This window comes from Octopus bimaculoides, chromosome 3, assembly GCF_001194135.2.
Source record: "Octopus bimaculoides isolate UCB-OBI-ISO-001 chromosome 3, ASM119413v2, whole genome shotgun sequence".
NCBI lineage: Eukaryota > Metazoa > Mollusca > Cephalopoda > Octopoda > Octopodidae > Octopus > Octopus bimaculoides.
In genome coordinates, this window is record NC_068983.1 from 75,621,072 (window position 1) to 75,627,673 (window position 6,602).

The window sequence follows — 6,602 nt, forward strand, 5'->3', positions numbered from 1 at the left end:
ACATCCCTGTAACTTATCAGTTTTGGCAAAAGAAAATGATAGAATAAGTACTAGGTTAAAAAATAAGTCCTGGAGTTGATTTGTTCAACTAAGACCCTTCAAGATGGTGCCCCAGCATGGGTGCAGTCAAATGACTGGAACAAGTAAAAAATAAAGATACATGTAAATAGATATTGGGATATATATATATATATATATATATATATAGAGAGAGAGAGAGAGAGAGAGAGAGAGAGAGAGAGAGAAAGAGAAGCAGAAGCAAAAACTGAAAATTTTCAGAAGGTGATCACTTGTGTAGAAGCTTATATGCATTTATATATTTACAGAACAAATTTATATGGAGTGCAAAATATACAGAAAACTAAGGGAAGAGGGTATGGTATTTCAGGTCCAACAGTTGTTTCTGGGGGCTCAGAATTACGTAAAAGTTTCAATGTCAGCATATGGGGTATGCAAAAAGTCAAAGATATGCAAAGATATGTAAGTTGTCAATCTTCCCACTCTGATGACAGACGTTGGGTTTACAGTGATGTTTATATGCATCCACTTCTGGCTGCATATCTTTGACTCACCTGTTGACTCTATCTATATAAAAATATTTACATTTATGTTTATCTGCACACACACACACACTCCGGCCCCTCTCTGAAAGGACACCGCGCAAAGAAACGAATAAGGGACAACAATCAATGCACACTAACAAATTTTCCCATCCGTGACACAGATTTATGCCAATGGGTAAATGTTGTGTATAGAATACAATGTAACAAATGCAACAAGTTCTATGTGGGTAGAACAACAAGACCGTTACATGTCCGCATCAAAGAACATCTGAACACAAGAGCCTCCTCCTTCAGAAAACATCTAGACAGATGCTGGAACACTGATAAAAGCATAACAGTCACAATTGAGGCTAATGAAAGAAATTTGGGTAATTTAAGAATTAAGGAAGTTTTACTCATACACAGACTAGGACCCAAAATTAACAAAAAGGCTGGAGGTTGGTAATCAATATATTATTTAGCTACATCTGGATGTGTGTAGGTTCATTCTTAATAACATGCTCAAGTATTGTTTATAACAAAAGAAAAAAAAAGAAGGGGAAAAAAAAAGAGAAGCTGCACGTATAACACATAACTTAGAAGCAGCGCTACAGATGTACCAACACACACGAGATTGAGACATAGCCGACCTCACGCACTTCTCATGAGGAATTCCGGAAGGAGCTTCGTGAGACCACTGCTGAGATGCTTCCATAAAAAGAAAAGCCGTTGGAAAACAGTTTATAGCAAAGACTCAATCTAAGAATATCTGAAGAAGGAATTGTATTCCGAAATATCATTGAACTATAGAAGTAATTATAAGGACCTGGAAATTGAAATACAAAAGATGTGGCATTTTAAAACGAGAACTATTCCTGTTATTTTAGGTGCCCTAGGTATGATAAAAAAGGGATGTCAGAAACATGTAGATAATTTCCCAGGAGAACCATGTCTCAGAGAAATCCAAAAGATTATGCTGACAAGTACTGCCCACATTCTTAGAAAACCCTATCCATGTAAATGTCTGTGTTCTATTACATGAAGATATTTCGCTACCACCTCTCCCCAAGCTTTCAGTCATACTGTAACATCTCTTATCCTTCACTCACCCCAGGATGCTGGGTGTTTCTCGACAAGTGACTGTAACAAAAATGCAGATTAAAAGCAAATAATAATAATAATGATAATAATAATAATAATAATAATAATAATTCACAAATGAATACCCTACACTTACTCTAAACCACTACAAGTTGTGGCACATGACCAGGTAGCGAAAGTGTTACGGCGGAAAGTGTGCGAAAAGCGGGGGCTAGAGAGAGGCAAGACGTGGTATGAGCACAAACCGCAGAGATTGGCGGAGTCAGAGACTAGCAAAATCCTCTGAGATTTTCCAATCCAAACAGATCAGGTGCTAGAGCATAACAGACCGGACCTAGTGATGGTGGACAAGATGCACCACATATGCTATACAGTTGATGTTGCATGCCCCTTCGACCCATGAATAGTCAAGAATGAAGGTGAAAAGATAGATAGATACAACCCTCTTAAGTATGAAATAGCCCAGCAATGGAAAATGAAGAAGAGGAAGATAGTGTCAATTATAGCTGGGTCCAGTATCAGAAGGCATCAAGAGAAATATAAAAGAAATTGGAATAGATTACCCAGTAGAACTGTTACAAAAAATTTGTTCTCATGGCTTCTGATCTTAACTGATTGGAAGTGTTAACATGTACATGTTTTGTCTTGGTATAAAAGATGGGCTACAACAAATATTTTGCTCAATACCACAGATTTGGTTCTCAGTTGCTTGACCTTAACCAGTTGAACAGGTCCCTTAATGGCTGATGATATGTACATCCCTGATTACGAACATGAATAGTTGGAGAGCATCATAGCCATCTATTTAGAGGAATTCTTTGGGGTTAGAACAATTCACCTCTGGATACATGTCCTTCATTCATCATCCTTAAACAACTCTTCTTTGGGGACCTTTTGAGCGGGATGGGCTACTCGGCCTGAAGAAAATTCTAACTGCAAAATCATGTGCTGTTTATCTTGATATGAGATCACCATATCATGCACATATAGTTGTGATGCATATGCCTAGTGTACCCTTATCAGACAGGTAGTCACGATAGTCATTTGTACCCAAGTGTTACTTTGATGGCATGCATTGCTCTCTCACTCAACAACAACAGCAGCAGCAGCAGCAGCAACAACAACAACCTCCCCCAGTGATAGTAGTTAAACAGGATAATACAAATATGGTCAATAATCATACTAAACAAATTGCTTTAGATATTACTAGAGTTCAAATTCAGTTATCCGAACCAGATGGATGTTGTTTGAAAAATTGATTGTTTGGACAACTGATCCAAAAATAAATCAAGGACGCCAAACCAAACGTAATCACAGACAGGAAACATCTGTACATGTACAAGGCTTTTACTTTATTCAATCGATTAAATATGTACAAACACTGGATATTATTGTAAATTTCATGATAAGTTGGTAATAAAGTCATGTTACAAGTTAAATAATAATAATAATATGGAGCTGGAAATTCAAGAAACATTGCGTAATTGGAAAAATACATTTACGTATGTGCACAAGGAGTTCACAGGAAGACGGTGAGTTCATGTAAATAAGGTCCACTTGGTTGGTGGGTAATCATTATTTTGTGGAAAACATATACAAATGTTGTTGCTTGAGGGGGGGGGGGGCTTGTCTCATTGCTTTTGCCATCGATAACATTTGACAAAAATTCATCAACTTAATGGCACCAACTTCATCTTTTGCTTCACATCACTCAATGAAAAGTTGCTGGCCATTGATAACTTCATTAATGGGGATGACTAGAGTTGTTGGGATCTGATTTTCTTTATCAATCCTGAAGTTAGTACTTTGCCACTGCTCTTCCATGACTATGTTCACAATCTGATTGCTACTGAGTATCTCTGTTCCGATTTCATTGTCACAATTTACCCAATCATTGATTTCAATCTCAATGAAGTTTCCTAATCCCAGCTGATTAGCAGTTCTCAGTAATTTCAGTGGTTATTGCTCCATCTGGATGAGTGTCCTGTTCGTTGACATGGCTGCCAACACTCACACTATTATACCAATACCATTTGACTGTGAATGATGTGATAATTTCAGGCAATCCTTTGTCTGCATTGTCTTCATTGGCGACTGCATGCAACACGTAACAGCAATAATACTTTTTCATTGCTGCAATGATTCCCTTATCAAGTGGCTGAAGCTTTGAAATGTTCAGTGGTAAAAACAAACACTTGGTGATTCTAATTGACTGCTTTTTAAACTGTGTGTCCTCACATTGTCAACAAGCAGAAGGGCATGTTGTTCAAGTCCAATGCTCATTTAATGTGAGCAAACAGCAGACACACATTCTTAGAGAAACCAAGATGAAAAAAGTGGATATGTCATCCATGCTTTGTACTTCATGGGAAACGAATTTTTGCCTTAGTTCATGAAGCAACGTGACTTAGCATAATGCTCGATGCAAACAAATGGTAGTTTATGAGTTCCAGTGGTGTTGATATAAGGGAAAATTGTTATACGGTTCTTCTGCACCTCTTCATCAGTGGATGCAAGTGTTTTGTCTGACAATTCACATTGAAACAATCCACTTTCATTGGCATTGCACAGTTGATCAAGTTCGTAATTTTCTTCACAGATGATGGATTGTAGTTTCTGTCTGAATTCCTCCACGATTGTCCATAGACTTCTGCTCTCCAAGAATGCCTTGGTGATCTTTGAAACATTATAGCCAACCAGATGATACGCTGTATATCAGACTCTTGTTGTGTATCACTAGTGTGGATTCATTGATGGAGTCCTGCAGCTATTTCCTGTAACATTGGACCTGACAAAGGCGTACCTTTTTCCTGTTGCTGTGAATCACCCCCCACAAAAAAACACAGCCTGGTCGAGTTGTTCATCTTTTACTGGTTTCATAGATTTTCTTTTATTGCATGGGAAGTGCCACTTTGGTTAATAAATTTATCAATCACTGGTCTTGCTTTTTTCATGTCAGGTCAGACACTGTTACTTTTCTGATGTGGTCTCTGTGCCTTTTCACTATGATCCAGATGCTGTAAAACCTTACTTTTCTGTTCAATTGTCAATGGTGTTTGCACAGATACAGTAATGGCAATAAACTCGATCACTTGTAACAGATATGTTGCCAGGACAAAATAGTAGAAGGAATGAAGGAATTTTTTCCATGATTTTAAGGCTTTTAGCCTGTCAATCATTTTCCTGTTAAATTATTTTAACACTATTTAAAGCAACCAATTGAAATCAAACTAGCACACTGACTAACACATGGATAATTTTGATAACTGTAAATAAAAGACAAGATCATGGTATAAATATCGATCAGCAATATGTCTTTGATGTGTGATTTTTACATGTTCTGTACATATTTATTTGTTAAAATCACTTTTATCAATATCAAATGCTGATCGCTGAGTTTAATTAGCAGCAGTCAACATACATTAATTTTTAATCATTCTAAAGGAAAAAAAAAACCGCTCAATATACATTCATTTTTAACTATTCTAAATGAAAGAGGCAATAGCCAGTGTTATTTCTGAATATCTATTTACGCATAGTATCACTCATTAAATATTTGTGGGACCTGCAGATCTTGTTTGAATAAACTGAAATTCGGATAATTGATGTTTGGGTAACTGAGGTTTGACTGTGCATCTAAACAGAATAAGTTTAGAAATAAAAATAGATTACCTAAGAGTACCTTGTGATTCAGTCTAAATGCTGCTTCATTTACCTCTTGTAAATTTTTCCAAGTTTTAGACAAACACTTACTTGCATCCAGCCCATATCATAAAATTTTCAGGAGAACACGGTTAAACTGGCTTACTCTACTATGCCTAATATTGCTGAATATATAACAAGATTTAACTATGGTAAATTAAGCCATAGAATTAACACTATAACTACCAATAATCAAATCAGTGAAGTTTTATAAGTGCACTATCACTGCACTTGGTAAAGGACATGTTTATATCGGTGCGTTCTCTTCCTGATTCAAACTTCACTGGAATAATCACAAATCTCCATAAAAACAGAGTATAAAATTGCTTGGTCCATTGTATGTAATGTACAGTCATATAAAGGTGGTGGTGGTGGTATCTGAAGTGTTTTATATGAGTAGGATTAAATCGAATATTATTAATCACCGTGATGAATTTATTATAAGATGCCAACATCTTAAGAACAAATTGATCATATTCTGACATTCTACTATTATGTAAAACTACCTAGATATTAAGTATTTCAGTCTCTCGTATGCACTAACTATTCTTTTTAAGTATAACTGAAGTTATTACTTTTTGATAATTGCATTGGTCCTGTAATTCTACACCTCTGAACTTCCTTACTTCCACTCCTTATTGCTTTAATCTTAATTATTATTTATTATATGCGATTTATTCAAATTTTCTTTTAATAATCCCTTTGGTAGATTCATTCAAATAAATTAATTTACTCTTTATCCTCAAGGATTGGTTATATGTTTACACACACACACACACACATATATATATATATATGGCCTCATCATTTTAATATCCACTTTCCCATGCTAGTATGGGTTGGATGTAGTTTATTGTGCCAGATTTTCTACAGCCAGATGTCCTTCCTGTTGCCCACCCTTACCCATTTCCAAGCAAGATAATATTTCTCCATGAGCAGACATGTTTTCACAGAATATTGTGAGTGAGTGACTTTCATTTGCAACAATCACACAATGTCACGAGAAGAAGATACAAATACACATACATTTCTATTATGAGCTTCCTTCTGTTTCTGTCTACCAAATACACTCACAAGGCTTTGCTTGGGATGAGGCAATAGTTGAAGACACTTGCCCAAAGTGCCACATAGTGAGACTAAACCCGAAACCAAGTGGTTGGGAAGCAAACATCTTAGCCACACACCACACTTGTGCCTATATATATATATATATATATATATATATACATATATATACACATACATACACATATACAG